Raw genomic sequence first — 8,524 nt, forward strand, 5'->3', positions numbered from 1 at the left:
AGGCATCGCCTTACATGCCTCGGATATATTGTCGGGAGAGACAAGTCCCTGAAGAAGGACATCATCCTTGGTAAAACGAGGAAGACCCACAGAAGAAGAAGGCCTCGATGAGACAGACTGTCACCATGATTGACAGATGGGCTCAGGCGTGGAACGTTTGCAACCATGTCTTGTTTGGGTCCTAATGAAAAAGGACCAACAATTACCAGTGGAAATAATAACCAACCCATAGATTTCTCAATTGGTTCAGCTTACACAATTTTGACTGAAAAAAGGTAAGCAAATTCTACTCACCAGATGTCAAAACTGTTAGACACAGATCAGCTGAAGACAAGAGCAGAGTTTTCCGTGGGGGAGAGGGAATTTTTAATGGGATCAAGATCCTGAAGTATTTCTTTGAAGAAATGAAACATGGTTTTACCAGGATGATCGGGAGACAAACCACAATCCAAGCAAGGACAACCAGAAAATGGAAGTGGTCAGGCCAAAGAAAAAGTGAACCAGTGAAGAGCAAAGGTCGTAGCAACAGTTTGAGGGGATGCTCAAGACATATTACTTGTTGACTTTCTGGAAGGCCAAAGAACGATGACATCTGCTTATTATGAGAGTGTTCTGAGAAAGTTAGCCAAAACTTTAGCAGAAAAGGCTTCACTAGAGGTTCCTTCAGGGTGGATTACAACTCAATGTAAAGAAAACCAAAATCCTTAGAACTGTATCAATAGACAACATCACGTTAAATGGAGAAAAGCTAGAAGTTGCCAAGGATTTCGTCTTGCTTGAATCCACAATTAATGCTCATGGAGGCCGCAGTCAAGAAATCAAGTGACTTGTTGCATTGGGTAAATCTGCTGCCCAAGACCTCTTTAAAGTACTGAAGAGCAAGGATGTCACTTTGAGAACTAAGGTACATCTGACCCAGCCATGGTATTTTCAGTCCCCTAATCTGCGTGTGAAAGTTGGACAATGAGTAACACTTTAAATGAACTTGAATGCCTTTGAATTACGGTGTTGGTGACGAATATTGAAAGTACTGTGGACTGCCAGAAGACCAGGCAAATCTATCTTAGAAGAAGTACAGCCCCTTAACAGCGATGATGGTGAGACTTTGTCACACTTCGAACATGTTATCAGGAGAGACCAATCCCTGGAAAAACACGTCATGCCTGTTAAGTAAAGTTGGGGCTCAGTTAAAAAGAGGAAGACTCAAGGTGATGGATTGACACAGTAGCTGCCACAATGGACTCAAACATAACGTGAGGATGGCGGGGGTCAGTGGTGTTTCATTTGGTTATCCATGGGGTCACTAGAAGTCGAAACCGAATAGACAGCACCTAACAAAGTCAACAACTCCGGCACCGTAACTGATGATGGGCATTTACTGATGATGGATCAGTAGCATCATCGCCTGGGGACAAAACAATAAATCTAGATATCAAAAGACAACTCTCACCTAAAAGATGACACCCACGAGGGACCAAAGCAAATTGCAATTGCTAGAGATCCAGGACTTCCTTTTCTTGAAACCAGTCATGGTCAAGTTGATGCTGATTCACAGGGGCCCCACATGTGTCAAAGTAGAGCTGTATTACAAGGGGTGGTCAGGCTTGAGATTTGGGAAGCAGTGATCAGAACGTCCTTCCATGGAACCGCCGGGTAGACTCAAATCTCCAGTCTTTCAGTTAGCAGCCAAGAGCCTTCAATGTGCACCACTGAGGTACCAGAAACTCTTACAAAAAAGAAAAATAGATTTAAGAACTGTTGCTTTCTATCTGGGAAAGATTGTTGTTGTTGTTGTTGTTGTTGTTGTTGTTCTTAGGTGCCATCAAGTTGGTTTGACCCATAGCAACCCTGTGCACAACAGAGCGAAACACGGCATGAGCCTGCGCCTGCCGCACACTTGCTCCCAAGCCAGCGCCCATCATTGCAGCCACTGTGTCAGTCTGTCTGGTTTGGGGCCTTCCTCTTTTTGCTGCTCCTCCACGTTATCAAGCATGATGTCCTTTTCCTGGAACGGGTCTTTGCTGACAAAGTATGTAAGACGAAGTCTTGCCATCCTTGCCTCTGAGGAGCACTCCGGCCTTACTCCTTCCAAAATAGATCCACTTGTCCTTTTAAAGGTCCGTGTGACTTCCAAGATTCTTCTCCAGCACCACAGCTCAAATCATTCATGAAGAAAACAAAAGATCATTAAAAAGACATGGATAGAAAGAAAGGATCAAAGTGATAGGAAAGGTTAGAGACTGAATAATAGGCCCTGTGTTTTTGTAGTGTTTTATGTCCCATCCCATCGTTCAAGGCAGAGGAGAGTCATATCCTGGTAGGTTTTCCATTCTTTCCTACTGAGAATCAAGGACCGGGGTGGATTTACTGGGAGGAGCCAAATCACTGCAGAGCCACTGCAGCGTGTGCTGTGATATGGACGAAGGAAACCTCATGGCCGAGACCCTCACGTGAGATTCCAACACTACCCTGGCTGACCATTGGCTTTCCCATTGGGAAGGAGAAGGGGCCGGGCGGTAAGCAGTGTGTGGGTAGGAGGTGGAGGGCCCACACTGGCTCACGGTCCCTGCTTTGCTTCAGCTCAGCCCGGCCCCTCTCCACCAAGACCCTGGAGTCATCCTAGAGCAGCCTTCTGAGACCCACACCAGCCACTGGGCCTCAGGAGCAGAAGGGCAAAGAGAGTTGAAGGTCAAGGGGAAGAGAGACAGGGTCATGCATGGTATGCCTGGCCAAACACGCCATCCCATCTACCTAGCTTTTTGCAAAAACTCTCATCTGTACTTTGATTCCTCTCTTTCTCTTTGAAGCTGTGAAGAAGAAAACCAAAAGGTAGATTTTAATAAGCCCGCAGACTGTGCCGAAACAGAAAGAGTAGAAGCTGATCTCAAACATAGGATGATGAATACATGAGCTTTAATTAAAGCTGACCGCTGTGGAGTGGCCCTTCCTGTGGCCACACTCCGAGGTGTGCTCTTCCCAGCACTCAGAGAGACTAGTCCTTAGCTCACCGAGCAACTAGCATCCGGAGTGAGCTGACCCTGGCTTCTTGTGCTCCCAGGTGGCTGGGTGGGAAGTGTTTCCTACTGACCCAGAAACAACTCTGACACCGATTGCCAACTCCTTGTATTCAGCAGCATCTCTGCCCAGTGGAGGCTGAGTAGCAAGGCCCTCACTGTCCGGCCCTGCATTTGTTCTCTGATGACACTTACCGGGTCTCAGAAGTTCCTCGTAAGATCACCAGGCCACCATGGACCAACGAGCCATCTTGATGAGCAGCACGGGCCAGCCAGAAGCACTTGGGCTTCCTACTGGCGAGGAAAACATGGAAAGGTGAGAACCTGGATTGAACTGGTTTGAGAGGACAAGAAGCTTCTAAGGAGATTTCAAGACGGTTAAAGGCAGACGATGTGTTTGAGAAGCAGGTGTGCTAGGTTTTTGGAGTTGTCACACCATCCCATCTCCCGTCCCAGGACGCGAGGGTTGGGGGAGTGTGGAGATATGAATAAGGACCCTACAAAGAAGGCTTTGGGGCCAACCTGAAGTATCCCCGCCCCTCAACTCTTAGGCACTCTCCTCTCATCCTCAGGAAGACAGCCCCCACAAAGCCATTGTATCATTGTGACTGAGCGGAGGCACGAAATACTTCCAAGTGCTCAGAGAAAGATGCTGAGGAGGAGAAAGAAAGAGTACCCCATCTCTTTCTCTCTCTTTTTTTTCCTTTCCAGTAGCCTCACTAAGAAGTCATTAGAAGGACTCAGCCCAGAGCCTCAGGGAGCCTCTGTAGTCCCCGGTGACCCATCCGTCTGTCCAGGGGAGAGCCCTTCTCTAGCGCTTGGGCATCCTGCTCATAAATACATGACAAGACTGGTGCGTCCACCCCATGGTTACTCAGGTGTCCAGAGCGATTTGAAAGCATAAATAAATGAGAGCTGGCCGGTCTCTGTTCCCTGGGATTTGGTCAAGGCTGAGACTCCCAACAGTGGAACACAGCACAACCTGGTTCCACAGCTGGGAGCTCCGCTCTGGGTGCGTGTTCAGCTGCCAACCGCAAAGTCAACCGATCCGGGGAAATGATGGGGCGGGCTGCTTCTGTCAACATTTACACTTTTGGAAGCCCTCTGGGGCAGTTCCACTCGGTCTGTAGGGTCGCTGTGAGTTGGAAGGGAGTAACAGTGGTGTTTTGGTCCTCTTATTCATGGAGACCCTGGATAGCTCAAAAGAGCCAACTCCACTGCAGTCCCAGGTATCCGGCTAAGAGGCTGTGCAGGTGCTTTGCCAACAGCCAGGGTCATGGCTGGGAAGAAGCCTTAGCTCTGCAGGTAGACCATGTAGAGCTCCTGGGTGCCTGCTCCCAGAGCGCCTGTTGCGGCCATCGCATGTGTGGGCAGGGGGAAATGGGGCCCTGGGGGTCTGAGGAAGGGAAGGAATTCAGGGGAGGGCCATTGTTGCCCCAATTGTATGTACTTTCCTCTGTTCCGTCCATACCCCTATGCTCTAGAGCTGGACATTAGCCACCCAAATTGATTTTCAGGTACTTCCTTGGCCTTGACCTTCACTCTCAGGACACAAATCCCCTGACCTTGCACAGGCTGATTAAAAGGTTGGGCGCCTGAGGCAGGAGAGGGGTGATGTGGGAGAGTCTCACCTTGGAAAGGTGGTCAGTTACACGCCTAAGAAGGAAGAGAATGTGAGACTATTAGAGCGGACTATGAGAAGAGGTCACTGGTCAGATACCCTTGAGAAGATGAAAGGTGAGGATTTAAGACAGAATTATAGGCAGTAGAACAAATAAGAGACAGAATGTTATTGGCAAATATAATGTAGAAAATGACGTCTAGGGCTATTGTGGCTTGGAATATTAAAGTTTCTCTAGATAGATGTTCTAATAATCTATCCTCAGCAACTTTCTCACCCACAATACTCAACCGACTGCATAGTTCCCAAAGAGAGTGAAAGGGCCCTCTCTTGGTTTGGGGAACATGAAAGAAGGAACAAGGATAGATTTGGCTTTAGGGGAGTCCTCGATTTCGCTCTGAGAGCCATCCTCTTCAGTCTCCTTTCTCCATCCTTGGGGCCAAGGCTGTCCTCAGCCCTGGACTGTCTGTGGGCTGCCTTCTCGGGCCCGCGCACTGAGCGTTGCAGCATCAGAGCATTCTGTCATCCAGATCCCAGCATCCTCTGAGGTCAGTGACACGCAGCAGGGTGAGATGGCGTCAAGTACGCAGGCTTCCAGAAGTCCCCCTTCGACCACTCCGGCTCATTTTGTCCTCCAGGAAGACAGAAAATTCCTTTCACAAAGGATTTAAATATATTCCAAAAATATAAAACAGAGAAAGGAAGGTCTGTGTTTTGTTTGCTTTAAATGATACTCCCACCAGTCAACCTTCATTTTCATTTCTTCTGTATCCCTGTGCAACTTGCATCCCGACGCGGAAAGAGTTTCCGATGATTACACTAAAAGACTTGCCCGGGTCTCGGAAACGCTCTCTGCCTTGGACAGGCTGTGATCTGCCCACGTGTCCACTGCCCTTTATTCGTGGAAAAGAGTTGAGGTTTTTCCTTCTCTGGCAAGTTTGTGCCTGACTCGGGTTCCAGCTTTTGCAAACTTGAAGAGTGAAATATGAGTCCCTGTCTGAGAAAATCTTTGGAATGAGAAGTTTATTTAAAAAAGAGAGAGAAAGGAGAGCAGCACGAGCCCTCAGAAAGAATGAGAGACGCTTGCAGGCCTGTGGGAAGGCTGATTTCCGCTGATGAGCCCAAGGCTTCAGATGAGCCAGCACTGCACACCTCACTGAACTCCACCCCACACTTTCTCCTACAGGCACCCCTCTCTGTGTGGAGCCCTTCTTGGCTGAGCGCCACTGTGTGCCCTTCCACAAGCATAAAGGGGTGCTGACTCTGGCAGAAGACCCCTCAAGGGTTGTCAGACATCCTGATAAAGAGGAATCCTCTCGTCGGTGACCAGCCACACATCCCCATGCCTATCTTCCATTGTTGTCTGATGTCCCTGCTAGCTTCTCCCAACAGCTAGCATCCAACCAAAATCAGAAGTGAGCATCCCGCCCCTTGCTGCACACACCCCACTCCTCTCAGAATAATGGACAAGGAAGCTTATTGGCCACGATGGCAGGAGCCAGCTCATTCTATCTGCAGGAGCTGTGAACTTTCAGGGAAAGCCCTGAGTGGGTTGGCCACAGTCTGATAGCTTACAATTGGCCCTGGTGGATTATCCACTCCCAACCACCTCGTAGGTTGTAAAGAGTCGGAATCAAGAGTTAGGTTGGGTTCCGGGATGTTGACACCACAGAATGGGTGACGATCGTGTATGGTTAAAGATTCACCAGCTCACCTCTACTGGTTCCGTCATCCCTGAATGACAGGGGACCAGACGTTGAGCTGTTTAATTCTTAACTCTCTCCAGAAAAGACCAGCAAAGATGGAAGCAGAGACTTAAACTGTTGGGGTCCAAAGCCGAGCTAGACATTACCTAGAGAAGATACTGTGCCCAGCAAACTGGAGGTTGGTCACCACTGCTGGTTGCTGACAAAGAGGACAAGTGCCCAATCCCTTGTGGGCATCCGTGTTGCACACTGACTATAGAAACTATCGCAACAAGAGGGCCGTCTTGCATGCCCTTGTTGCAGAGCAAATATTTCTATCTTGACAGCAAAAAATTGTGATTTTTATCAGGACTTTCCTCAACCTGATAGAGCAAGTGGCTGAAGAATTCCACAAATGTTTTATGGGTAAAGGGCACTTCTTGGTTTCTCCTGAGCTTCCCATGTAGGGTGTCAAGAGCTACCAGGAGTAGGAAGCCCTGAGCCAAGGCCAGTATCTGCAGCCTGGGAAGATCTCCAGAGTCTTTAAGTAGACAGCATCCAAGGGATCGCTGGCAGCTTCCTGCAGCATGGAATTCTGGGATGGAGAAAATGAGGGTTTCTTTTGAGAAAGCCACATAAGATATGACTTACACCAAATTGTGTCTTTCTACTATGTCAGATGTATTTGTCCCATAGGCTAACAACTCAATAAAGTAAGTCACAGAGCCATACAGTCTTGTGTGTTAAAGGAACAAAACAAAGGAAAACTCACTGCCATGCAGTCAATGCTGACTCGTGGCCACCCCCTGTGGGTTTCTGAGGCTGTCACTGTTTATGGGAACAGAAAACCCAATCTTACTCCTACAGAACTGCCGGGGGTTTCAAACTGCCAACCATTCAGATCACACTCCCAACGCATAACCACTACACCACGCAGGCTCCTTCTAGTCAAAGGCAAACAGGGCAGCCCTCGTGGTTAACAGTTCACACTTACAGAATACAAAATAAGAGTCCGCGTTTGTGGGTTCTGGTTCAGTAAGATAATAGGCAAGGTTCCTCCTTCTGCAAATCTTGACTCCCAGGTTGGCAGGGTCACTCCGTGGCACAAGGAGCGAGGATCTCAGCCTGGTAACCTGCACTTGAAACCCAGCCCCCTCGCTCGCAGCACTCCCCAGGGAGTTTGCCCGCGCAGGTGTGGAGAACACCAAGGCTACCAGAGGTGAGCAAATGCTGTTTCTGGCTGGGCCTTTTGGATGCCAAACAGAGCTTTGTAGGTGCCTGTTGCTTTAGGTCTTGTCATCCCACTAGCACACGGTCGGCCTGTGCAAGTTGTACTGTAAAAACCATTCTAGACTTCAAAACAAACACAAGTGTTGCTTTTAAAAAATAAAAGCTTCTTATGGACCTAATACCTGTGTTCACACCTGACGATGAGTTTTTGAAAATAAGGTGATTGGCATATTTTATATTTGATCTTTAATAGTTCCAGTTGGAGAAGGATATTGAAAGACTGCCAAGAGAACAAATAGATCTTTGTTGGAAGACGTGCAGCCAGAATGCTCCTTAGAGGCGAGGGTGAGGAGGTTTCGTCTGACGTACTTTGGACGTGTGGTCAGGAGAGCCCGGTCCCTGAGAAGGACATCGTGCTTGGTCAAGTGGAGGGCCAGGGAAAAGAGGAAGCCCTCCCACAAGATGGATGGATGCAGTAGATGCAATGGGCTTACGAATAAGAACAATTGTGAGGATGAGGCAGGACCACGCAGTGTTTGTCTGTTGTACGTCGGGTCGCTATGCGTGGGAACGGACTCAATCCCACCTAGCAACAACAACAGTAGTAACAGGGCTCGGCCCCTCTGCTACAAACTGGCCTGGCAGACGCGACACCCTGACTGAGTGACCCAGGGTCATGGGGCTTGAAACGCCCATGGACCCCCTGCCCCTGAGATCACTGGTCCCTCACCATCCCACACGCACAGGTGCTGGTGGGAAGGAACCGTTGCCATGGGAGTGGATTCTGATCAAGATGCCCCCTGTGGGCCGGAGCAGAACTGTGCTCTGTAGCTCTCACGGCTGGTTTTTGCGAGCGTGAATCCCCAGGTCTCTCTTTGGGGGTGCCTCTGGGTAGCCTTGAAGGTCCACTGAGCACATGAACCATTTGCAGGGATTCCACGGGAAGGGAGAAAAGTCCTATTGCATTGTTTGTG

This window comes from Echinops telfairi, unplaced genomic scaffold (assembly GCF_000313985.2).
Source record: "Echinops telfairi isolate 266 unplaced genomic scaffold, ASM31398v2 ScPeMD7_23;HRSCAF=83, whole genome shotgun sequence".
Lineage (NCBI taxonomy): Eukaryota > Metazoa > Chordata > Mammalia > Afrosoricida > Tenrecidae > Echinops > Echinops telfairi.